Source organism: Cyrtonyx montezumae, unplaced genomic scaffold, assembly GCF_038088225.1.
Source record: "Cyrtonyx montezumae isolate F1298 unplaced genomic scaffold, pur_monq_1.0 scaffold_10, whole genome shotgun sequence".
Lineage (NCBI taxonomy): Eukaryota > Metazoa > Chordata > Aves > Galliformes > Odontophoridae > Cyrtonyx > Cyrtonyx montezumae.
This window is the reverse complement of record NW_027071826.1, coordinates 10,141,256-10,168,451: the sequence shown is the minus strand read 5'-3', so window position 1 is coordinate 10,168,451 and position 27,196 is coordinate 10,141,256. Positions and strand designations below refer to the sequence as shown.

The window sequence follows — 27,196 nt, the reverse complement described above, 5'->3', positions numbered from 1 at the left end:
AGGAAGATAGGAATGCATGGGTAGAGACCTCCAGTTGTTAAAGACTGAACACATATGAATGCTAAGATTTTTGAAGCCAAATTCCTATTAAAAACAATAGAAATTTGGGTGTACAAATCCCTTAGTCTCTGTCCAGCCAAAGCAATTCCTCACCCCCCAGCTTTTAACTGCTACCCATTGGTTAGCACTGCTGGTGCAGTTTTTTAGAAGGATTTGTTGCACAAAGAGAGAGACTTATTAAAAACAGAAAGGAATGTGTTGTGCCTCTGTAGCCAGAATCATAGTTTAAAATCTGTAGGCCGGATTTTCCTGAATGCTCAAAAGATACAAAACTGTTATAAACCCATATGAACCACTTAAGCCCAAGTATACGGCTGTTTTTCATCTCTAGTGATTCACAGAAGTCATGTTTACTACTGTAACTGACACAGAAAGCTTCCAGAAGAGACAAATAAAGTCATGTTTTCATTAATATTTTTTTCTTTTCTAAAAACATTACTCCATTGTTTATTAGTTCAGAGGCTGTGCTTCACTTAAGGATAACTTCATCTTATATGGAGCTATAAAAATGAAATATTTTCATTTTATTCTATGATTATTCTCTTTTGCTATAAATAGCTAGAGTTAGCAGGCCAGCAGTCTTAAAATCTGTCTTCTGCTTTCCCAGTTCACTCTACTAGCTTGACTAAAGCACAAGGTGCATAGTTAATTTCTTTTGAGCTAAAATGGTGCAATTCTCGTCTCTGTCCAAGGTGAATTTCACCCAAGGCAGACCAGCAACTTAGTGCATGTTTGTGACCAGATCCTGAACTATTTGTACAACCAACTCTTCTGTTAGTTTCTATTTAAGTAAGGTGATTTCATTTAGATATTTGTGCATTTGCCAGGAATGAAGGGGGGAAAAAATAAAGCAGCCCTTTAAAAAATTTCTCATAGTGGTTGAAGGACAAATCAGCTGATGAGTATGTTTATTGCTATTAAATAATTTGGGAGACATAGAGGGATTGTTTCAGTATTGGGAAACCTGCTACTGAATACATAGACTATAGGTAAATTGCTGCGTTCTCTCTTTTTGGGTTGTTTTTTGTTTTGGTTTGGTTTTTGGCAGGGTTTTTTGGTGTGTGTGTGTGTGTGTGTGTGTTTGTTTTTGTTTGCTTGGTTGATGATTATCAGGGCAAGATTTTTTTTTTTCTGTTAAAATTCTTTCTGAGATGAACAGAGACATCCATTGTCAACCCTGCTTCCTAGGGTGTTAGCTGCCTGCCTGCCAGGAGCCCAAATCCATGAGATAACAGTCACAGTGCCAAGCTTCAGCTAGCAATTCAGCCATTGCCCAGTGCTCCTCTCAAGCACAAATAGAAGAGCCAGGTGTGACTCAGACAAGACTGCACAGAAGTGACTTCTGGCTCTAGGGAAGGGAACCAGAGACACAAGTAGTGCTCTGGCCAACTTTCCTAATGGACGTGAAAAATAAATCACGATAGACCAGTCCGAACACTCTTCTTAGTTGCACTTCTATGGCCCAGAGGTGAAAGGGGAACCAGAAGACAGGATGCTGACTTCAGAAAGACTGACACAATGCTGCACAACCCCAGACCCCAACACTTTCATCAGGAAGCCAGCAGAAGTTCCACAGAGGGTATTATTAAAGGAGGCTGGCTGAAAACTGTATTGTTATTAGTAATGCAGTGGAAAATATACATCAAGCTTGGTTTTGTACAAGGCTACCCTAAAGCCTAGTTCTATTCTGGGCCTTCATTAACAAGTAAAAGGATGGAATATTAAGGTACACTCAAATTTGCAAGACATCCAGCTGCGAAGAGTGGAAAAACCTTCACAAAACAGGATTCAAAGAGTTTCCAATTATCACACTGGCTCAGAAAACAGTAAGATGTAATAGAAAGAAAAGTTCTGCACCTGGGCACAAAAATCAAACACACAATTACAAAGCAGAGGAAAGTAAGTTAGCTACAGAACTGCAAAAAAAAATCTCAGACACAACTTCGCACAAACTGAGTTAGAAGCGTGATACTTGCAGATAAAAGTGCATGGCATTTCATGAGAAGTAATCATTCTACACTTCTTGGTATTAGTGATTTTTCAAATAAAAAATGCTGTCCGATTTTAAACAGTATGCTTCATTATTTGTACAGACAATCTGAAGAGTCCAGAGAAGAACAAGAGGAAAAAAAAGAAAAAAAAAAAAAGGTTGGAATACATGATCTAGGAAGAAAAGCTAAAAGATTTGGATATGTTTAGTCTAGAAAAGAGACTAAGGGAAGACATAAGTCTTCAAGTATGCAAGATGCTTTTTTGAATATGACACTGATCAACTGTTCTTCAGGTCCATCAAGGTTAGAAGAACTGCTTACCATGTGGTGAAAGATTTGTTAGCTCTCAGAACAAAATAACTAACAAAAACAGCAGTATACTGGAACATCTCACTGAGGCTGGCCTTGGAATCCTCAGCACTGCAGCCCATCATGGAAAGGTTAGGCAAATCACTGTCAAAAATAGTCCTTGGCTCTGCTGCAGAGTAGAGATGGACTGGTCGCCTGAGCTCCCTCCCATGACTACAGTTCTATGATTTACTAGGGAATATGAAGCTTCTTGCACAAGCCACTCTTTAGAGGTTTAAAAAGTCACACTGACTAATATATTGCATATAAAAATCTCTATCCTGATGCCAAATATTTCAAACACTATTTAAAGCTTCACCACTGTAAAAACTTATGTTCTAACAGGAAATTCAGGAATTAGAACTCTGCAGTATTATTGTAACAAGGGAGAAGCCTTGTAAAAAGACTTTTCAAAGTCTCACGTGTGACCGTAGGACAAGGTCAGAAAAGGCCAGTGACATTTCTCCAACAGAAAATAAAAAAACACATACACAGTTGGTGTTGTCTCAGTCTGAGAAATGCGCAGCAGTAGCTGAAAAATGGAAACTCATTCAACAGTTTGGTACAGTAGGTTATCTGACATCCATCTTGCGTTTGAACACTAACAAGCTAACACACTTCAGAAAATATATCTCTCATGTTGAATCTACCAGAAATACTTTTACCTGATGAAACTGGTGATCATAAAGTCACACACATATCCAATGGCAAGCACATACATCTGATGAACACATCCAACACTCAATAAGAAATCCCTGAATTCTCACAACATCACTTTAGAAAAGTGAATACTGTCTGGACCAAACTATAATCAGGCCGTTGCACAAGCACATAGAAAACAGTCACTGACTGCGAGCCCCACCAAGGAGGCATTAGAGCCCTTTGGACAAAGGGATTGCATCACACCATGAGCAACACAGATACTACAAAGCACAGAACTCCTGCCTCAGACCTTACATGCCATTAAGAAGAGAAAAAAGTGAAAAAAGAAAGGAGCACTACTTGAAAAGAACTGGTGAGAGAAGATATGCTAAAGACAGAAGGAAATACTCTGAAGTACCATAGTTACTCCTTTCCATTCTGCTCAGAAACAATCAAAGAGTGCAACAAGCCTAGCAAAGACCTGCATAGAAACAGAATCACGTAATTGTGAGGGTTGGAAGAGACCTCTAGAGATCACCCAGTCCAACTCTACTGCTAAAGCAGATTCACTACAGCAAGTTGCACAGAAAAGCATCCAGGCAGGGTCTGAACATCTCCAGAGCTTGTTCAGTGCTCTGTCACTCTCACAGTGAAGTTTTTTCTCATGTTTGTATGGAACTTCCTATGTTCCAGTTTGTGTACATTACCCCTTGTTGTATTCCTGGAGCTACCAAAAAGAACCTGGCTCATCTATTTGACATCTATACATTAGATATTTATAAGCACTGATAAGATCCCTTCTGAGTCTTCTCCAGGCTGAATAGCCCCAGGACTCTCAGCCTTTTCTCATAAAGGAGATGCGCCACTCCTTAATCATCTTTGTGACCGACCATTGGATTCCTTTCAGAAGTCCCCTGTCTTTCTTGAACTGAGGAACCCAGAACTGCCCACAGTACTCCAGATATGGCCTCACCAGACCAGTGTAGAGGGGAGGATAACACAATACTGCACAGTTAAATGCTAGGACAAGAATCAAGTAGAGCTGGAATTCTTTAACCCTTGAGAGAGATTAAAATCTCCACAGAAGATTCACCAGAATAGCCACACTGATCCAAAAAAGGTGAAATTCAGAAAAGCGCTTAAGCTTCTGAAGTCTCACAGATTTCAAAGGCATCCAAGCAGTTGGTGAATGCTGTACTCAGATTCTCCTGAGATATTTCTCCCCTGAAGCATTTCACAAAAGTATTTGATAACACTCTGGAAGAATATGAGCTACCTGCAAGGATAATTATTAAAAACAACACCCAAGGAACTGGAAGAAGCTCAGGTTTCTTGTTAAAATGTTTAAAGAAAGTTTCTGCAAAGAGTCTTTCTGTTTTAAAGCATTTCTACATACACATTCTGTTCTTCAGAGAACCCATTCCTGCATTCCTTGCAAACCCAAAACACCCGCTGACATCATTAGGCAATGCGTTGGCATTAGAAGGAAGGAGCGGAGCCAACAGAAGTTGTGGGTAGCCAAAACTGTGCTGGAGACAGTTCGCCCCGGTTCAGTCAAACTAACTTTTGAAACTGGTTTATAAACTGTGAGACCCCTAGGGTCCTAGCTGACCCCACTCCCCATTACTGCCAATGGCACTATGAGGAGCTGATTGACCCATGCTCAGCACAGATGGCCACGCTCCTTCCCTCAACCCTCAAGCCAGCATCCAGAAGTCCCTTCTCCTATGCTTGGAGAAATAGCTATCCGAGCTCCCTGGCCCCACTCCCGGAACCAATTCATATGCAGTGGGCTACACATCCTGCTGGTGGAGAAGAGCTAGGAGGGACTGTCTTGAAAAGATTTAAAATCTTATTAATGAATACAATACGAACTTCAAAGTCCTACTGGGGAGCAGTATTTGTGTAATGGCAAGAAAGAAAAACAAATGTATCTTGAATCCTGACACAACTAAAGGCAGCAAAGGGAAACACCCAGGGAGCCAGGATTTCAATCAACAATTGATTTGAGTACCCATTCTTGTGGTAGATGGAAGGAATCTGCTTAAGAGAAACGTAAGAAAAGAAGCTACAGATGGAAGGAAAACAGAGATCACTAAGGCAAAGGGCAAGGGCTGAAGAAAAGCCAAAGTGAATTATAACAAAAGCAGCTAACACAAGCTTGAACTCAAGACAGTTAAAATGGAAAAAGAAAAAAAAAAAAGCTGTTATTATTAACTAAATAGGCCTCCCGTGAAGAGATGATGAACACTTGTAATTCTGTTATCTGTACTTTGCTTAAAGAGCCTTATTTGCCCTTCTACAACCCACATACATGACCACCATATAACTCAATGTACAGAAAGCATGGGAAGCTGTGATTTCACAGTAACATTGCTCTTGGTCTGGAAAAACAAACAAAACAAACAAACAAACAAAAAAAGACCATAAGCCCGCAGGGGACAGTGCAAACACAGCTCTTGAAGCTAAAATCTCTTCCTAACATCATGAGGGCATTGCATTCACACAGCACAAAATCTTGAGAATTAAAACCGTCTCTCTGGTTCTGGACAGATTATGGTCTTTTACAGTTCTGGACAGAAACCAGTTCCTTGATTTAAGAGGTCTCAGCCAGATACATAGGTCACTCTGAAAGTAATGCCTCCTATTTATTGCCATAGAAAATTCTACACAGAGCACTAAAACACTGATAGAGCAAATTCTCTGCTACAAAATGCTATTTTTCAAACATAGTCACCACCTTTAGCTGTGTCTTTTCAACAGTAGTAAACAAGAGCTCACATGCCATGCTCGTGAAAATCTGCACCAGTAGAGGTGACCCACCGTCACTGTCTCTAATGCTGAAACATGCTACCCACTACCTCGAAGTGGTCACATCCACTATTTTGTCTCCATCAATGTTTAGCAAGCATTGACATATGTCAGTGGTTGCTGTTTTTTCCACATGGAGGAATTCAGTGACACACCTTCACTTCAAACACATTGCCATGTCAGACTTCTGTCAGACTTCCCTTCTGCCCATCGGTCATGCAGCAGCAAAATGTAATAGAATATTGGTGAAAATGTTCAACCTCTACTTCCATACCACCAACATCCATCTCTGACATCATGGGCAGAGCTCGATAATAAAATAGGAGGCATTACTTTCAGAGAACCCCTCATATTTACTGCTGAAGGCTGAAGATGCGGACACCTCAGATAAACACCGAAGAAAATGCAGAATCTCAAACTCAAAACTCTATTCAGAAAACTCTCTTCATACAGGATGGCAACTGCAAAGAAAATTATGAAAGGCTTTTCTATCTTCTTTCTTTTATATATATATCTGAGCAGGCAGTCCAAGATTAGACTGCAGAGTTGGTTCCTATGGGACAGGTATTGCACCAGACTTTAGACTACAGAATATTTGTATGCTGTAAAGCTGGCAGATAGATCTGTGATTTTTAGTTTATTTTTCCAGGGGACAAAAGAGAGGGAGACAGGAGAATATCAGTATGAGTAATACCTTTAAGTTAGTCAATTACTAGTCTGTTTTCTTACTGCAGAACTGCCACTGATGTCCAAAGGCCAATTCTTGATAATATTTTTCATTTTCCCAGAAAGCACACTGGCAGAAACATCAGTCTTCCTATGAGTCTCTTCTTGATATTGGATGAAGTTCAGAGATTAAGCTCTCTGGACTATGGACATGACCAACTGGGAGAAATCCCATTTGGTAGTTTTCCTCCTATCTGACTGCTCTGCAATTCAGCATCTTCTGCTACTCATTCTCTCCTCTACCTTCTTAAGAACATTAGTTTTCCTGCTTCAGTAGAGCCAGCGTACAGATATTCCAAAGAGAGGAGCCAAGAGCTGTAAACACTCTCCAAATTTCTCCATTGTACTGTTTGGCACATAAGGAAAACAATTTTTGACATTATGAATGTTTTTCATTATCATAAGAAGAAAAGATCTGAAACTACATTTCCCATCAGGCATAACAACTTAATTTTGATGGTTCTGAGGACAGTATCATTAGCTATCCATTACATTATTCTGACACATGTCATATTAATCATTAATACAAATAAATCAAGAAGAATTGAATCACATGAAAACTAACTAAATGTAAAATTCCTACCCAAAAACAAAGAAAAAAAGAAAAAACAGTACTATTGTAATTCAGCAGCCTTGCTTTCTATAAATACATTTTATACTTGATTTCTCATTTCCATAAGAATTATTTTTTATTATTTTTTCTTTTCATTACAACTACATATTCACTCGCAACTGAGGAATGTGAAATAGTTTTCAAGACTCCTTGAAGTTTACTACAAATTGTGCAGCCAGACCAGATTGTCTGAAGCTTAGCTTCTAACCTTAGCTTTGGCTTTGGGAAAAAAAAAAAAAATGTTTTCTTCAATCTTGTGATGAATTTCACAGAATTTCCAGGAACATGTAAGCCACATATCAAAACTTTGTAATTTAAAGTCCCATTTTGGGATCTGGAAGAAGCTGCAGTTAATATTCATTGCATTTATATTTTCTCATGCAGTGGAATCTGTGTTCAGTAGCATCAGAATGTGGGTTTAGCTGAAGAGCACTCTTACATAAATTAAGGCAAAATGTTCATAAGGTATTTCACAGAAAGAGAAAAAAGTTTTTTGAAAGAAGCAATAAATGTAAATTTTACAATTCCTTTTAACAGGAGATCAGATTCACTTTTTGCATCAAATCTCAACCAACTTTGATGCAATCTCACTAGTGCCAATGGAATTAAATGGCTGTAGATACAGTTGTTCAAGTCTTACCCCTTTTGAAACCAGTGGCAAAACTCCCAGTGCCTCCAGATCCCATATGTGTAACTCACAGGCACAGCACTGCTCTCCGTTGGCCTACTAACCTTTGTGACTTAACACATGCTATGCTTCCTGTTTGTAGTCTCTGAGGTAAGCCCTCTGTGCTGTTGAAGGTTCCTGGCCTAAGGTATTGCATTCTTTGTTTACTGTCTGGCTGCATAGATGTCTGGCACAGATTTCAAAGTACAGTAACTCAAAAATATGCTCAGTGCATATATGCATAAGACCTGTAGTGGATTGCATCACAAGTTCTGCATCTAAAACGCATACCTAATACTCTCTGTATTACTCATGGCTTGCATCAAGCAGGTAATAAAATACAACTGTATCAGTAGCATGAGTTTAACATCATTGGATAAAGCGGATTCATTCCAGGCTGACATCAAGTGAATGAGTTTAGGATATTTTTATGTAAGAAAGAAACATACAACATACTCTGCAAGATCAGTACAGTTCATCTAATCCAGTTTCCTTCTGTGCCAACATTCACAGCATATACAAGAAATTCTATGCTGTACATTTACTGAATTTTGTTTCCTCTAATTTTGCAAGGCTTGGCACAGTGAAGTACTTCAAACAAATTCAATATCATATTAAAAATGTCAACTTAGTCTCAATAAAACAAGTGTCTCAGTGCAATGGGAAAACCATTCTATATGCTTGCTGCATTTGCTGTACTGGATTGCACTCAACTTGCTGAAATTAGGCATCTAAGCACTACTTAAGTGATATAACTGAGTTATAGAGAATCATAGTGAAACTTCCCAAGTGAAGCAATACAGCAAATGTGAAACACTGAGTTAGAATCCAAACTTTCATACATCTTTCTCTGCCCAGCTTCAATGAAACATTGTAATTACTCTTGCAAAACATTCACAGATCATCTTGAGTGAGATGACACAGCACAAGCAGGACAGATTCAGTCAGAATGGGTTAACAAAAGGCAGGTCCTGTTTGACCAACCTGATCTCCTTCTACTACCAAGTGACCCACTTGGCGTATGAGGAAAAGGCTGCTGGCACAGTCTAGCTAGACTTCAGCAAGTCCTTTGACACTGTCTCCCACAGTGTTCTGGAGAAGGTGGCAGCCTGTGGTTTGGACAGGTACACTCTTGGCAGGATAAGGAGCTGACTGGAGTGCTGGGTCCAGAGAATGGTGGTGAATGGAGTTAAATCCAGATTGCGACCAGTCACAAATGGGGTTCCCCAGGGGTCAGCATTGGGGCCAGTCCTGTTTAATATATTTACTGATGACCTGGACATGGAGGTGTTGGTTGATGCTTGGCTAAACGTGAGCCAGCAAGGTGCACAGGTAGCAGAGAAGACCAATGGCATCCTGATTTGTATATGAAATAGCGTTGCCAGCAGGAGTAGGGAGGTGATCATCCCCCTGTACTCACTTTGAGTGATGCATTCAGATTTTGGCCCCTCACAAGAAAGATACCAAGGCCCTGGAGTGGGTCCAGAGAACTGCAACAAAGCTGATGAAGAGTCTGGAACACAAGTCTTATGAGGAGCGACTGAGGGAACTGGATTGTTTAATCTAGAGCACAGGACACTCAGGGGAGACCTTATCACTCTCTACAGCTACCTGAAAGGAGGTTGTGGAGAAGTGGGCCTCTTCTCCCATGTTATAACTGATAGGACCACAGGGAATGACCTTAAGTTGCACCAGGGGAATTTGAGGTTGGATGTTAGGAAGAACGTCTTCTCCAAGAGTGGTCAGGAGCTGGAAAGGGCATCCCAGGGAAGTGGTTGAATCACAGTCCATGGAGGCGTCGAAGAAACATTAAGATGTTATACTGAGAGACACAGTTTGGTGAGGAAAAATTGGTGGTAGGTAAATGGTTGGACTAGATGATCTTGGAGGTCTTTTCTAACCTGATGATTACATATTCTATAGTTTGCCTCCCACTGGTATTTATTGCCAATTTTGAACTCCAGGCTACTGTCACCAACAATGCTAATCACATATAGCAAAACAGTCTAGTTGCTATGATAAAAAATAGTCTCTTTCTATACCATGTGGCCTCTCCTCCACAACCAGACCCTGGGAAGAAAACATATGTAATGGAGAGAAACACACCAAGCCTAACCAGCAGAAAACCTCTATTTTTTCTCCTGCACCACATGAGGTAGCCCTTTCACTGATTTTGCCAGATGAAGCCATGCCATAAGGGCAGTACCACCAAGTGGAGTCACAGGTCTGTTTCTCAGCCCTTGAATTTCCACATCATGGATATTTGCAATTTAGGCACAGTGAAAAAGAATTTTTGTCTTGTTTGTTCCAGACTAAAAAGCACAAACTGAGAAAAACATCAAGGTCTTGGAAGGAATAAGTAATTATTCCTTTACTCTGGAAAGGAGGTGCAGTTCTAACAAGAAAAATCTGATCAACAGAGCTAAAATCTGACTTTTATCCATTCTGAAAATCAACACCATTATATAGCGTAAACAGTTCAAAAACCTCATCCAAGTCAATAACATCAACATCCTTCATCTTAAAGCATTACCTTATCACAGGTTTTTAATAACATAATTCAAGAACAGGTAAAAATCTGGTGGAGCTTTCAATAGCCTGCACTGAAAATTTACAAAAACACAGTGTGTGTACATAAGTGCATACACAAGCATGGATTTCTGCAGGTAAGATGGTTAATTTCTTTGATCAGCTGACTGTAGATAGGATTTTTAAAGCTTGCAGTCCCATTCTAGATCCAAAAATACAGCCAGCTTGCCCTTGCTGGTTGGCAAGAATCAGCAAAATTGTGTTAACAGTTTATTTCAAGAATACAAGCTAGTAACAGCCAAATGACAGTTGTAATGATCCTGATGTATTTCTCCCCTTAGGGCTTTTTTGTTTAGAATCTAGCTACCATCCAAGTAGAAAAAAATCTCTTTGCCATGAACTCTTCCATCACCCTGGGCTTTCTCCACTGCCACCAGTACTGCACCTTATGAGAGGCAAGGAGCCACTTCCAGTCTACCAGTGTGATACTTCCACCTGGGATTAGACACAACAGTATGTATTAAGGACAAGCAGAGCCTGCTGAAATCCAAGGAGTCTTTTCACAGACTTCAATAGGATTTTGGTTAGATCCTGAGTCCCTTTTTAAGCATTCACTCATTTTTTCCCTTGTTTATTTAAAGAACCATTTCTCTGAAATCCGGGCAGAAATATGCTAATATTTTTTGTATTATCTCAGGGCAATGGTTTAATCATAAATTAAATTGAGAAGTGCCACTGTCTGCAGCCAAAAGAAAGAGGCTAACTATGACATACCACCTGTGCTCTGCTTCTCTGGCTCAGCACCGACCTTGGTTAACAGGAACATGTGCCTGAAAACGGCTCCCAAGTGGAAACTCATAACAACATGAACAATTACAGCAGAATGATAAACACCCACATTGCACAAGAAAGCCATCAACCTCTCACAGCAGCCAGGACTCCAACTTCATCTGGAAAGAAATATACATGTACCAGAAGAATGCATGTGTATATACATGAACACGTATGCGAGTGTTTACACACTCTCTTCCTATGCTTTGTGCCTACAGCATCATGTTTCACTGTGTAATACAACATATGCTTGAAAACATCCTTCTGCTCCCTTATGGTAAAGACAACTAACATTGTCAGGTTTCCTATATGCAAAGGCAACATAAAATTACAATTGCTTGTACTGACTTAATCCTACCAATCCACTCATCACATTCATTTTTCTCTTAACAAGATAACAGATGAATCTAGCTTTTAGTAGCTTGGATTTCCTTTAATACTCTATGATTACATGCTCCCACAAGATCATGAAAGCTGTGAAAAAGCCATTAAAAATAAAAAAAAATAAAAAAACTGGTCTAACTGCATTTCCTCTTAACTAACAAAACAATGGATTTTAAATGTTACATGGATGATTTTCTTTCACATGTGGTCTTACGCAAGATTCCTGCTGAGGAAGTCTAAGGTTGGCAGTCATCTTCAAAGACAAACAAAACAGCCAGAACAGTGTTTATAGGCTCAAATCTCTTCACAGGCACAGGTATTTGCACAAGAGGAACACAATGCATTCATGTGGAAATCACTTCAACCGTGGAAGATCAGATGCATTCTCCCGGAGCAAGGCCTTCTGCAAAAGTGTTTGAAACGGAGGAATGACCTAGCCTGACAAAGAAGACCAAAAACAATTCTTGCTTTCTTTTGTCATCTATCTTCTGAAAGTATTTGCTATCTTGGCCACCTTCAGACATCAATAGACAAAGATCTGTGAAGTGCAAGTCATCGGAGAAGTAAAAGAAATAGAAAGTGTTCAGTTTCTCAGCATGAGAAGTATACTTAAAGCAATACAAGCAAGACAGCAAGAAAACTTTTTTATGTGCCTGCACATGAATCACAGGAGTTACGTATCATCAGCATACAAAGATGACAAGGAAAGACGTTTGTGCTGTGGTGATACGTACATTGATGCAGGCTTTAGGGATGGGTGCATTTGTGAATCTGACTGTAAAAATGTCTGATAAAACTCCCCATTTTGAAGGCCAAATCTGACACCTTTTAGACAGTTTTCACACCACAAACACCAGCTCTGCCTAATACGTGTGAAACTCTTGGTGTGGCTGGAAGATGCTGATCAGCACAAGCAGCGGATCCTGCAAGGGACTGAGCCACTACAATTCCTTTGTAACCACTGTTAAGGTGAATCTGTAGAATCATGAAGGTTGGAAATTACTACTAAGATCATCTAATTCAACTGTGAATCCATTCCCACTATGCCCACTCACCACATCCTCCATCACCATATCTCCACGTTTCTTGAACACCTGCAGGGACAGTGATTCTGCCACCTCCTCTCCCTGAGCTTCCTTCCTGCTCTTACCCACATGTGTGCACTGCAGCATTTAGTCATGTAAATAAGGGAAGAAACAGTGGTGAGGATGCATAGTTTTGTTTTTGTTTCAAAGATTGTGCCTGTAGACTTGCCAAAGCCAGATGCTGTAACTGCATAGTGTTACTCCACAAGATGGGCCAGAATCTTCCAGACGCTGGGTGTGGTGGGTGCAAGGCCGCATCATTAGCTGTTTGAAGCTGCGTGGGTAGTTTCCATTGTGGTCTAGCAGCCATGCAGGACGCACCCAAAGAAGCTGGGTAAGCTACATACAGGAATTAGCCCATAGTAAATTTCACGCTTTCACAGCTGGATTGCTACCCATACCCTAGCTAGCCAGCTGAAAGCAAGGTAGGCTCATCTTTTGCTGGAGAAGGAGGTGGGTTATGGCTCCCATGAAATAAAAGTAAGTTTAGAGTGGAATCAGGAGGCAGATCTGCCCCGATGAGTATCCCAAAGAGGGAAAACACCAGGCTTCCATGGCTTCAGTCACTATGTTTCAAGTTCTGGAAACGTCAGCCTTAAAATGAATGACTACCCACTAAGAGATCATGGAAATCCCATTAATTTTCAGCAGTTCTAGACTTTCCAATCACCTACCAGCAAATACCAAACAAGAGCTTGGAAGCCTTGTGATAGAATTCCAGGCAGTCCTAAGAAAAATGCTGACCAAAAAAGGAAAAAAAAAAAAAGAAAGAAAGAAAGAATGGCCCATTTATACCAACAAATGAATACAAACCTAGTAGTCAGTTACCTGTCAAATGCCATTTTCACTGAGAAGCTGCAGGAATCAGGGAACACAGAAATACGTTTGTTATTTCCAGAATGCGATTTTCTCAGAATTTCTGGTTGGCAGAAAATTTTCTTATTTCTCCCCCAGATCAGTTAGGGACAACAGCCTATAAAAAATGAACCATGAATAAAAAATTATTTTCTTCAGCCATGTTAAATGAGTAGATATTGGAAAGGAAAGAAAAGGAAAGATTAATACTGCTAACCAATGTAAACTTTGAGACCTTTATATTGTCAGACTTGTTTTCATGTAATTTGAGATACTAATACCAGAAAGAACAACTGCAATTTCTTACCTAAACCTTTATATGAAATCAGATTGAGTTACCAAGGAATAATACATTACCACAAGTCAGCTGAACCAACATCCTCAGCCCTTAAATAGCTCATTTTTGTTAAAATGAAATTGTCCATGTGCCTCAGCCTGAAAGTGCACTCAGTTATCACATTTCAGCTGACACATTACACTACATTTATATGCAGCTGTTTAAGTATATATCTAAAGAAAAAAAAGGCAATAATTGACTTCCAGCATCATCAGTTTGCTGCCTAACACTACACCACTAGGAGCATAACACAAGGCCAAGGGTCACAATTCTCTTACACAACAAGCAGGAGCAACAGCTGTTACTTTACCAGTTACTAATTAACTGAACTAATTAACTAATAATAAATTAATCACTAGGACTATTTACCCAGCTGTTTCAGAGTAAGCTTATGCCTGAGTCATATGAGAAATCCCTCCTAGCCACTAAATTTGCTACAGATCACCTTATCCAAGTTCTTCACTGCTTTTTAATATAAGGCTGTGCTGTTGTTCTCGGTTTACAGATTGAAAAGTGAACCACTTAAACTTGTTTTAAGTTATACAGGAAATCTGTGGTGCAACAAAGTCTTGACTACAACAGATTCTATATTCCTTTTACATACCTCTGCTTCCTCAGCAAGCAAGCAAGCTGTCCTTTACACTACAGTCTGTCCTGCTTGTCAGGAGTATTAACTTATGACCATCAAAAATAAGGAGATTTCTCCTACTGTTGTCAACCAGAGCTTTGCAACTAATTTTATCAGAAGCAGGAACAAGCCTGCTATCCTCAGACATTTAAAGAAACCACAAGTTCTCCTTTACAGCTCAAATAGAGCAGTAAGTTAGTAAGTAGCAAATTAAAGGAACTATGTATGCTTATATACATGTACTTATGAAAAAATAGATATATGCACATAATTGTCAAGACAATGACAAATTTCAGTATTCTGTAGTCAAGGAAAAACCTACAGACCCATGAAATATCTGCCTCATTTCCTTTCTCAAACTCTCCATTAATTTAGCTCTTAATCTGTAGCATTTGATGTCTGACACTGATTTCAAACTGCTGCCATCTAGTAGGAATAAATACCTTACATCTATAGAAATGACTATTTTACCCTAAAATAGGGATTGGGGGAAAAAGATATGTTTCAACAATGAGATCAATATACAAGAACACTAGCTGTCCTTCCTAGATGACTGTCAAATTTAAGAATTAAATATCCCATGATTTGCCACGATTAAAGTCATGCTTGTTTCCCAGCATTTGCTGCTAGTTCTGGCAAGCCATGAGAGCAAACTCTAAATCTATAATGTGACTGGTGGAAATGTTGTTTTTAAAGGTTTAGAATGTTTTAGCAACAAATATTAAGTCACTCCAAGATTGGAATATGTATGGGATCCATTTTTCACCACATTTCATCAGTTTTTTTATACTGTGAAAACCAAAGTGGTTATTCTGGCATAAAACCAGTATAATGGAATGGAGACTCATGCCTGTGGTCATTAACGTGACCTAGTTGTATATACAAAAGGATATGGGAAAAAAGCATTAAGGGTGTCAAAGCCCAAACTTTCCAGTATTACATTGGTTTTGATAATCACCTGGTAGCATTTGTAGTGCCATTTTTTACTCATCACTGGGATCTCAGAATTTATGTTCAAATCAATAACAAGAAGTCGCACTGTCATATCTCCAAGCTGTGCAAGTGTCTTCAGCAGGCCAAGGTGTGTGGTACACAGTGGTCATGTGCCACTCAAAGTTACAGATGGAAGTAGGTTCCAGCAAAAATTCTGACATAAACCCCAATGTTAGGCTGTGCTGTCTCCATTTCAATTCTCTCTCAGACAGTTTCTCATTGAGTCCAAGACTATCTTTCGAGTTTTGCCCTTGGATTATGTTCTCATAATAATTATGCACAGTAAATGTCAGAGAAGATTCATGAAGGCCATGAGAAGATAGGCCAAGCAGTACAGAAGACATTTCTGCGCTAGATAAAGCTATGAGACACAACTCTTGAAGGCCTGTAGTCTGGAGAAAAATGGCTTGGCAAGTAGAAATGAGGGCCATAAAGCCACAGCATACACTGAGAAAATTAATTTAATTCAACCAAACATGAGAAGATCCATATTGCTGTTTGCTCCTTTGGGTTTGTTTTTCTCAGCTCAGAATAAGATCTGCCTTTGAACTCTTCCTGCCAAACTCTTGACAAGTTTCATTTTGGAAACTGACAACAACGAGGAAGCTTTTAACTGTTTTTATATTAATCTACTTCAAACTCATTTTTATCTAGCTAGAGGCAGGGTTTAATCAAATACAGGTTCTTCTCTGAAACAGGCCTCAGCTCAACTTAACCACAGTTTACATTGTGGCCTACATTACTAAATTCCAATGGCATTTAACTTTTCAAGGTCTTCCTTTAGAGTGGTAACACTGAGCTTTACATGATACACAGACAAGGGTTTAGGAAATGCCAAATGGTTACTCCTGAAGGGATTCACTGAAGGACTCCACCATCACTAATGGAAAACTGCAGAAAGCACTTAGCAATGTCAGATGTTAGAATTTCTCACTATCCATCACACACATGCACACGCACACACACTAAAACCTTTCATGCTTACTGGGAAGCTCCTGGAAGAGACCAATTTTGCATTCCCTGCAAACCCCCAAATTCCCCTGGATTTCTCTGTCAGTTTGGAGTTGCACAAGAATAATTCCCTCTCCAGCTAGTATCTTCTGCCAGAGCCACAAAAAGCATGACTCTCCTGCAACTGCTAGCCAGGAGATTTAGCCTTTTTGGGCTCAAATTGTGAAGCTATCCTCTAGCTCTGGTAGTTCCAGGTTCAATTCCTGGTAATGATTAGGACAAGAGTTACTCCATGAAGAATGCAGAATCTATCTCCAAGTACTTAAAAAAAATTAATACAGCAGAATATCTTTACTTTGATTACAATAGGCACAAATATATAGCTACATAGTATCTCAAGAGGAGAAAAAAAAACACATTGAGAACTGATTTGCAACAGGAGACAGATTAATAATAAATGGTTATATAACACAAAATGGCACATCATATTAAGACTCATTAACTGCAATAAAAAACAGATGTCATTGTGTCTATAACAACCCTGTAAAATTCTACTTGTATGTTAATTCTGGGATTATTTATACATATAAATATAAACACATATATATGCAGTTAATACATACGTTAAATATTTTAATTTCCATTGCAAATATCAGTCAATGAGATTTTATGTCTGAGCTTATAAGGCTTAGTAACCATTTTTCTGAAATTGTCTAGGATAGAATACATGAGAGGTGGAAGCAGCTGACTCAAAGATTCACACAGTATTACCAGTATATGCATTTACAGCTTGTGTTTAGAAGGAAAAAAACACATCCCATGGGAGAACAACATCCTTCCAAGGAATTAAACAAAAACAGAATAAAAATTAACAGGAATTAAAGATATCTTGAAAGCAAGAATATAAACTGCAATAACAACATAACAAACTCCCTGCAAGGATTTCTCTCTGCCACCCGTAAAACATAAGCTGGAAAAAATACACCAGGTCACTCCTAAACATGATTTGAATAAGAAGAAACAAATTGGGAAGGGAAAAGGGAAGGGAAAAGGGAAGGGAAAAGGGAAGGGAAAAGGGAAGGGAAAAGGGAAGGGAAAAGGGAAGGGAAAAGGGAAGGGAAAAGGGAAGGGAAAAGGGAAGGGAAAAGGGAAGGGAAAAGGGAAGGGAAAAGGGAAGGGAAAAGGGAAGGGAAAAGGGAAGAAGGGAAAAGGGAAGGGAAGATTTCCCTGTACTTTTGCTGTTTTATTTACTGAATTTTCTACAGATTTATTTTTTTTCTTCTCCTATTTTATTACTATTTCAAAAATCTTACTATACTTCAAGTATAGCATTAAGCAAATACACCAGACTTAATGCATTGATTCAAAGAAGGTCTCTGTATGAACACTCTTTCTTTTCTACACTAAAGCCTAACCTAGAAACTGCTTAAAATCTCACCTCTTAAAATTTTATTTTTTTTTAAATCCCCTGCAGTCAGTGATACACACTTATCCATGTTTATAAACTTGGCAGACCAGGTTACAAAAGAGCTACAGCAAGTTCCTCTCTCCCCAGGCAGACTAAGGTATTTTGAAATGCCACTAAACATCTAGGGAGCTTCAGTATCAACTAAATAAGGTATCTAAAATAATACATAGACTAAAAACCCACATCCTATGAATATATTTACTAACTAAGGGTACCATATAAGTACGAAATATTGTAAAAAAGTAAAAGATTTCCTTTCATTTGGATACAGTGAAGGTCATTCCACATGTTAACTCGGACTCACACTATCAATTCTTTTTTCCTACCTCCTCAAAATGCATTCAAAAATGTATTAAGAGCCTAATCACATTGTAGGTACAAGCATCCACCTCCATTCCTGTAGTGACAAACTTATGCAGACAGATCATTAACAGATCTCAATATGCAAACTGGTTACAGGAGCACTAACAGTCCACACACTTTTTAATCAAGCTTAAAATGATAATCTAAACTAATAGAATGAATTCTGTCAGCATAGAAAAGAAAGTGCAAGCTGTTGCAGAAAAAAAAAAAAAGAAAAAAAAAGAAAAAAAAACATTTACTAATGATATACAAATTTTAAGAGGGACAAGTGTGAACAAACAAAAGCTGTTTCATCAAATTCCATAACAGGAGTATGCAAAGGAAATGCCAACATGCATTACGTTAATAATATGCAGTTAAGGGCAGGTTGTTAACCCTTTCAAAATCAATGATGCTGAAAGTCATGAGACTGGATTTCCTCATATAGCTCACGGTACGTTCTGTTTGATCTGTGATGGGAAAATCCCCTTTGCTTTACTCAACTTCAAAGTTTATTTTGGTGCAAAATTCCCCTCAGAAACAGCTACGTGACCACATGACCTAAGCAGCAGTGTGGTAATGCACATACATACAGCTCTTCTTCCTAGTGTGTCTTTTGTAATGTATGCTGTTTTCATGCCAAAAACTCTTTCACCAATAGACTGTTTATTGGGAAATTAGGTAAGCTGGCCAGCCATGTGAATCAATTGAAGGTAAAACACTGATAACAGACAACTAGAAAAACAGATGAGCAGAGTTTTATAACAAGCTCTCAGAGAGAGCTTGACAGAGGGAAGAGCAAGGAAAAAAAATCAAAATACTTCCTATAAAGTAGATCAATTTGATTTAATTAGTGTATATGTATCATGCACTTACACATCACCACAAAAACCATAGGGTCCATCAAGAAATAGTATCTATTGCAATCGTTTTGTATAGCACTGCTGAGAAGACTAACAAGGAAAGGTTTTGCCTTAGACCCCTTCCAGAGCCATCAGGCAAATGTGACATGCTCCCTGGAAGAGCCAAGATCATTACAGAGTTGGATGACAGCTAGGCATGGCTTTGTGGAGCCTAGCAAGGCCCACACAGGGCAGTGGGATGCCTACAGTCCTTTGCAGACTTAGCTGTTAGAATTTTACTTCAGTTTACATAGGCCATCATTGTGACAGCCCAAGTGACAACTGATGCACAACCACCACCACACCAGCAACTGAACAGCACCATCTCTCTTTTCAACCTCCTCCTGCTACAAGTCTCTCCACTAAAAGCTGTCAATTTGGAGACAAAAATCTGTGCAGCACCATTTTCCATGAACAGAATTAAACATTCTGCTTACCTAGCAGTAAGGGAGTGGGAATGTGAGAGGCAGAAGGTCTGGCAGGAGCAAATGTGTTGCTGAGAGCCACTGCCTTGAGTGCATTTGCAAAAGCTTGCATACTGCATGGCTTCTTAGCTACCCTGCACTGTGCTTCTGTACGCTGCACTATATAATCTCCAAGTGCAGTAGGTGGGCTGGCTATTTTTAAAGCACTTTAGATGAGTTTAGACTGATTATCATGCTTCTTTGATTTTCCTCTGTTTTGCAAAAGAGGCTGAGTTTTGACTCAGAAATAAATGCTTCTGGCAAAAGAAAACAAACTTAGGCCTTATAGAAAACTTATACTGAATATAAAATTAAGTACAACACAAATCATTCTGATAAGTGGTTAATAACTTAGTAAATATATTATTCATCAAACCACTGGGATTGCACATTACAGTGATTTATAATTGTCTGGAATGTTTTTAACTGGTGTATTTATAACCCCTTATACCACATGGTCTTCATATGCATAGCAAACTCAGCAAGAGCTTTTTACTTAGCAAAAGCACAGAAATAAATCTTAACATAAAGTGAATGACCAGATATATTTTATAATCCATACATGAAGTAAGGTTTTCAACAGAATATTCTCTAAATAACTGTTAATATATTAAGCCAGCAACAGCGGTCCGTGTATACTAAATAAACAAATATGCAAAGACTTGCAATGGAAAACTCTTCCATTACTGTCAAAAGTTGAACTTAGTGAGCTGCAGAGCACTAATACCTACTGCTGAATCCATTCTAGGGTTGAAGACTTTGAAGCTTAGCCTGAGAAAGTGTTTGGACTGCAAAGAGCACTGCAGTTGGACTAAATCTTGGTAGGCCCCTTCCAACTGAACTATTTAGTTCTATTCTTTTCTGTGCTATTTATAGACTCACAGAACATCCCAATTTGGAAGGGACCCACAAGGATCATCATGTCCAACTCTCGGCTCCACACAGGACCACCCAAAACTCAAACCATGTCTGAGAGCACTGTCCTAGCACTCCTTGAACTCCAGCAGCTCGGGGCCATACCCACTGCCCTGTGCAGCCCATTCCATGCCCACCGCCCTCTGGGGCAGCCCCTTTCCCTGACCCCCAGCTGCCATTCCCCGGCACAGCTCCATGCCGTTCCCTCGGGCCCTGTTGCTGTCACACAGAGCAGAGTTCAGCGCTGCACCTCTGCACCCTTTGAGGAGCTGCAGCTGCCATCAGGTGTTCCCTCAGCCACCTCAGCTCTGGGCTGAATAAACTCAGGGACCTCAGCCACTCCATACCTACCTTGCCCTCCAGACCCTTCCTCATCTTCATAGCCCTCATCTGGACACTCTCCAATAGGTTTATGTCTTCCTTATACTGTGGTGCTCAAAGCTGCACACCATGCTTGAGATGAGGCCACACAGCACAGCAAAACGATCTGCTCCCTCACCTGGCAGCAGTGCTGGCCCTGGTGTGCCCCAAGGCATGGTTGGCCCTTTTGCCTGCCAGGGAGCACCGCTGACTCATATACAATTTGCCACCAACCAGAACCCCAGATTCCTCTCCACAGGGCTGCTCACCAGCCATTAAATAGCTGCTTTATCTACATCCACATTTGTGAGGTGACCTGTCTCTGTAAGTATCAGACCAATGTTATTTCTGGTCCTTTTGCTGCTAACATACTTTTAAAAGCCCTCTTTTTAATTATTTTTTTGTCAGCTCCAACTCTAATTGAGCTTTGATTGCATGCATTTTCTCCCAGCAATAATGAATGGCATCTTCTCTTCCTCCCCTCTTCCCTTCCTTTCCCACCCATTCAATTCCATTCTATATTTTGTAAATGTTTCATTATTTTTTTCCTGACAAAGGTAAAAGGAATAGTTGTTTGTAATACCCACATCCTTTGCCATGAAGCTGGCAGCAATTATGCTGTTTCCTAGGGCTCTGCCCACATAGCTAAAGAAGACCTTTCCACCTTAAGTCAGGTACTCAATATTCAGCTTGTACTGACTGAGCTGCTGCAAGAGAAGGGTTATGAACTCTTGCACTTCCACAACTCAATTTCAAACAGACTTAGTGCCAGGAATCTTGCGTAAAAGCTTGTTTACAGATTAGGAAAATGCAGTTGCTCCTATGTCAAAATTTAACTGAACTCTACGTATATCCCCAAGGTCCTACAATTCATATCCAAATATAGACACATAGGAATAAGGCAATTTTAATACAAATTTCTAGAAGAGAATTGTTTGAGCTTTATTGACTGGTTAGAAACACAAACTAAATGGCCAGTTTATCCTGGAAAGCATCAGACCCTTTATCACAGTTGACTGTGATGTGATTAGTAAGATTGGACTCAGCACATTTATATTGCATGTGCCCACTGGGTCTGAAGTCAGGGCTTGATGCAACAGACTTGCCATTCCTGTGTACAGATCTGGATGCTTGCCCTCCTCCCCATCTCCTTCTCATTTCCTGAGAATAAACACTAGCTGTGTCAATTTTTTTTCCCAGTTTCATCTAGATTGATTTACTTCAAACTGGAACAGAGCAGAAAAGACTTGCTTGCACAGCAACCCCCAACCTTTACTTGTAAGGCAAAAACTAACAACTGCTGTTACCACCTCTTCACGCTGAATAAAGACCCATAGAACAAACTCACCCTTGTACACTAGCTCTTCCCAAGTCCAAGGAGCCCTGAAAGATTGCAAGAAAACACACAGCCCAAAATCAGACATGGAACTGTGTGTTAGTTACAGTACAAGCCCAACTGAAATTTAAGAAAAAAGCAGCTATAACACCTCACCCCACCTTCCCCCCTCCCCCATTTCTAGATCAGATAATAAGTTTCTTGTGATTTTGGACTCTGTTTTTCCACCTCTTTCTGAGATGCCCTTTTTCTGACCTGCTTGTACTCCCAACTGCTAAATCTGGACCAGGACTATTTCTCACTGTGAATGCAACATCATCAACTTAGTGCATTGGAGAGCTGTTTTCAACTACAAGTTTGCCCTTGTACTTGGGGTCCTATGATTTACACTCAAAAGCATCACTGGCACATGGAAAGCAGTTTTAATCCTTGTGGACCTAAGGCTGATACTGCCGGGTATCATCTAAAGCTCTGCAATGAGAATAGTCTAGCACTGCTTCTCCACACAGCTGATACATACCTAAGACCTTTGCTGACTCATGGGCCTTGAATCATATGGCATCATGCCTAATCAAACCCTGGTCTCTCCTTTGCATCACAAGGACACTACATGTTTGGAGAGCGCTTGGAGTATTTCGATATAATTATGTAATACTTTGCAAACTTGTAAAATTCTCCAGGATCACAAAAAATCCCCACAAAACTGAAGAAAAAGCAAAAAAAGGAGGTTGAAGAAAAAAAGAAACAAAAGAAGAAAAAAAAACAGAAAATCACTTGCAGTAGGCTGCATACTTCATGAACTGATACAGAAATCCAAGACGCAAAATGTAACATTAAGCTAAATTCCAGCACCCATTACTCACCCTGCATCTGCAACATGAGTAAGTCATGTATGAAATAAGATACTCTTCTGTATGAGATATCCAGTATAACCTGGCCCACGCAGGAGGGATTTTCCATCCAAAAGGCAGAGAAGAATAAATGAGTGAAGAAAAAAGTAGAACAAGATGGCAGCATAGAAACTCTAGGTCAGCATACTGTCAGAAAAATGACAGACAAGTTCACTTTACATGCACACACCAAGGAAGCCAAAATGTCTATACTGTGCTGATGTAATCTCTCTGTGTTCACCAAAAGTTAATACTTAAAAAAAAAAAAAAAAAAAAAAAGTAAAAATATGTTGTTTGCAGCAATCCCTAACCTGATAAGGTCTTAGTATTTCCAGCAGCTAGAGGTTTGCAGACATCCTCTATGGCAGCCAAAATTCAGACTACCACACTCTGTCTCCATGCATGAATATCCCTCAATGAATTTTTCTGATCCTTTTATGAATCTTTTCTACTTCTTGTATCCACAATATCCTACGGAAATGAAGTTCTGCCACTGACTCTTTGTTGTGGATTTAATTCTAAATTTGATCATTTTAATCAGTGCCCTCTCATTTTTGTATTGTCAGAAACTGTGATTAACTGTACTTTGATTCTTTTTACAGAGCTAATATGCAATGCTTCCCTGGCATCCTGTTTGATTGCTGACATGCTATGTCCGGTTCATACAGCCATAAAGTTTTATTTCATATCCAATCAGTAATCACAAGCCTGTATTCTCTTCCACAATAAAAGCAAAACAACTATCATTATATCACATCTGTTTTCTCACTTCAAACGAGTGTTTAAGGCAACTCTGGAACTGGTCTCATAATACCTCCTCCAACTTGTCACTCTGTATTGCCAATGGCCATATAATGCAAATTATCCCATATGTTTTTGGATGGAAGCCTGACAGTAAATGCCAACCTGATTTTCCACAGTCCAGAGAATACACATTCACAAATAGTTATAGTATTTATAATGCTTTGTTAAATGTAAGGTCTAAAAAGAAGTTTAATGTTGCTTTAAGAAGATCAGGTGAACAAGGTAGTCACTGTAGCACTTTTAGCCTACTTATCATGAGTTACTGGGCAACGTGTGATTTATTAGTAAGCAGAACAGAGCTTGTATATAACTCAGGAAACATGACTTTCAAGAAATTTCAACAGATTTGTATGAAAACCCTTAGGGTCGTTTCAGGTTTTGTTGACAATTTTTCAAGAATTTGTGTAGTTTCTGCAGCTGCACATCATAGGATTTCCAGAACTGGTTGACTCAGACACACCCAAGTATTCTTGTAGGGTTCTGTTACTCACAGACTGCTCTGCTAAAATGAGTTATGATTTGGCTACAGTCGTTACTTACTTTGTTTTAACTATCTTCACATACTTGAGATATTATCTTGGACTTGATACTGTTGTGCTTCTGAGCAGCATGAAGAAACCAAAGATTTAATCCTTCAAAGAGTTCATGACCCCAACAAAGATATTTCCATTGACCTCAGTGAATTTTGATTCAGGCTAAATGTGAGGAACTCCATCAAGGACAGCAGGAAAATCCAAGCCTGAATTAGATGGATAACACAGTCTGTCTATATCCTTGTAATTTGCTGCAACAACGCTACACTCAGACTGGGTAAAATCCTGACCTTGCTAACATCACCAACAAATCTACTGCAGAAGATTTCACCAACAAGGTTTCACTGAGGTATATGCCTCACAGATCAATCTTACTTGTGCTATTTTCCTTGTCTGAGAGCAAGCTGTCTATAAAGTTGTCAGAATGTTTATCCCTTAGAAGTAATTACAAAAAGAAAGATGCAATGGCTGGAAAATATAAACTCAGAAGTTTACATAGTTATTTCCAATTTTTCTAATATCTGATCCAATTTTTTAATGCTTGTGGCATAATTCTAAATTACTAACAGGGCACTTGTCTTTTCCATTTCTTTTTTCCCCTCTTTTTCCTTGAAATTCACAGCTGCAAATCAATGCAAACTCATTCAGCAATTACCCAGGAGAAAACTTCTATTTTGTGAAGTGAACATTGTGCTAGGACCTCTCTGAAAACTTCTAACAATGTTCCTCCCTTGGGCTTTTCCATCCTCCAATCCCTAGCTTGAAAGCTTGCATTCTCCCTAGCTGTCCCCTTTAAAATATGTTTTTCTAAAAACTGCACTGAAGTGAAAAAAGACCAAGAAGAACTCTGATTTATTATTTTAAACAGCAAAGGTAGCTCTCCTGCCTTGATCCTGGCATCTTATAGATTTTTTTTGCTCTCTTTGCATTTTGGCCAAAAATAGCAATAAATAGACCAATTCCCTGCTTCCTATGTTACAGCCAACAAACTGATTGCATTATTACTGGATAACATCACCTCTTTGGAATTAGGCTGCCAGCTGAGCTCTTATTATAGTAGTGAATTCACATCGCCACAGTTAGCAATGTCAGCATTTCTATTATAATAGCCTCTTCCTACTCCTACTCTTTTTCCTCTAAGGAATGAAATTTGGACTTAAAAATGAACTTAAGGTTGATTCGCTGACATGATGATCCCCATCCACCAGCCCATGGCTTGTCATTTTAGCACATTTCTGACAAGTTGCTTTGGAGTATTTTTAAGTGCAGGCCCAAGCATGCATTCTTTCTGCATCCAGAATGAATGTGCATCCAGAGAACACAGCACTTAATTCCAGTACCTTCATGGCTTGAGTTTCTTAATAAATGTGCTTTTAATAATCTCTTCATTTCAGTGAGCCACTGCTTTTAGAGCTGTGCCTACAGTGTGCACAGGAAGATGCATTTTGCCACAGCTTCCCTTCAAAAACACGCTTCAGAACACAGATGTCGCACAGGCAGCATGTTTCTCAGAGGCACTGACAGCAGTGAACTGCCTGGTGTGGAGGATGTGGAATGCAACCAGTCGGGCTGCACCTGGGAAACAGGAAAACACGCTCACCATGAAAACTTCTTCAGCGTGTTCTAGCTGGGACATGCCACGAGGACTCCATGGAAACCACACGCAGCTACAACTCAGCAGCCTGCATGCTGAGCACAGCCATCCACGTGCTCACCTTCTTCCCTGACACTGACCCCACATCTCTCCCTAGGTGCCCACATCTCTCTTCCCATCTGCTGAGCCCTGCATTTGCCCAAATGGATGCAGGGGAACCACCTCGTGCATGCCAAACCCCACCGGGACAGGGAGGCCGAGGTGGGGACAAGGCAGGAGATCAGCCCCAGCCTGCCCACCAGGCCTCAGAACCACGACGAGGTTTGGGCGCTCCCTCAAAGAGCGTGACACCACCGGAGGACGCAGCCAAGAACCAGGTGGCAGCTTTCACTCAGGCTTGGGCCCACCCAAGCTCAGCCCCTCAGAACCACCTGACAACCGCGGGGCACACGGGGCTCGGCCACCCCCTCCCGGCCCCGCAGCCCCTCGGGAAGAGGCCGCGCCGCGGGCACTTACGTTGAGGCGGGCGCCGTCGGAGCGCTGCGGGCTGCACACCGCGGTGCCGTCGGGGCTCTCACGCGGCAAGGAAGGGGCTGGGGGGAGGCCTTTTCGCCGCTGAGAGGGTGAATTTATGCTCCGACAAAGCCGTCGGTTCATTCCGAAGGAATAAAAATACATTGTGCACGGAGCTGAGGGGGGGCTGGGAAGGGGAAGGATGTGTGACTCGAGGCGGCCCGGCCCGACCCGCGGTGCCCGGGGAAGGAACGGCCGCTCCGTGCCCGCTTCCCACTCGGCTCTCTGATCCGCTAATCAGCGGCAGCCGCGGGCCGCCGTGAGTCACCCCCGGCCGCGGCAGCATCAGTCTTTGCCGCGGCGTTGGCAGCCAGACGAGCCGCGGCGCGGAGCCGCCACTGTCCTCGGATGAACCCGGCGGAGCTGCCAGCGCCAGTCGAGCGCTTTGCGAGGCGAGAGCCGGGTCCCTGCCGGCGCGGCGGCGTGCGGCACCCCTTCGGCGGGGCTGGCGGAGACGGGGCGGGGGGCGGGAGCGGGGGGGGGCGAGCCCCTCGGCGGCCGGGCCGAAAAGGTAAGCGTGGATGGAGAAAGGAAGGGAGGGGGGAAAGACGGTCAGCGAGAGGG

The 27,196-nt window shown here is 40.6% G+C and overlaps 1 long non-coding RNA gene across 2 annotated transcripts in view; it reads right to left on the bottom strand.

The window, feature by feature from the left end:
• The window catches only part of LOC136057662 (uncharacterized), a 93,382-nt gene extending 66,753 nt beyond the window's left edge, over positions 1-26,629 (bottom strand). Inside the window, exon 1 of one of the 2 annotated variants that reach the window (XR_010623054.1) lies at positions 26,576-26,629. This is a non-coding gene — a long non-coding RNA (uncharacterized LOC136057662). Of the gene's footprint in view, positions 1-7,831; positions 7,911-26,575 lie in introns of those variants that run through there. The other variant, XR_010623055.1, reaches the window with a different exon arrangement.
• Positions 26,630-27,196: the final 567 nt, after the last annotated feature.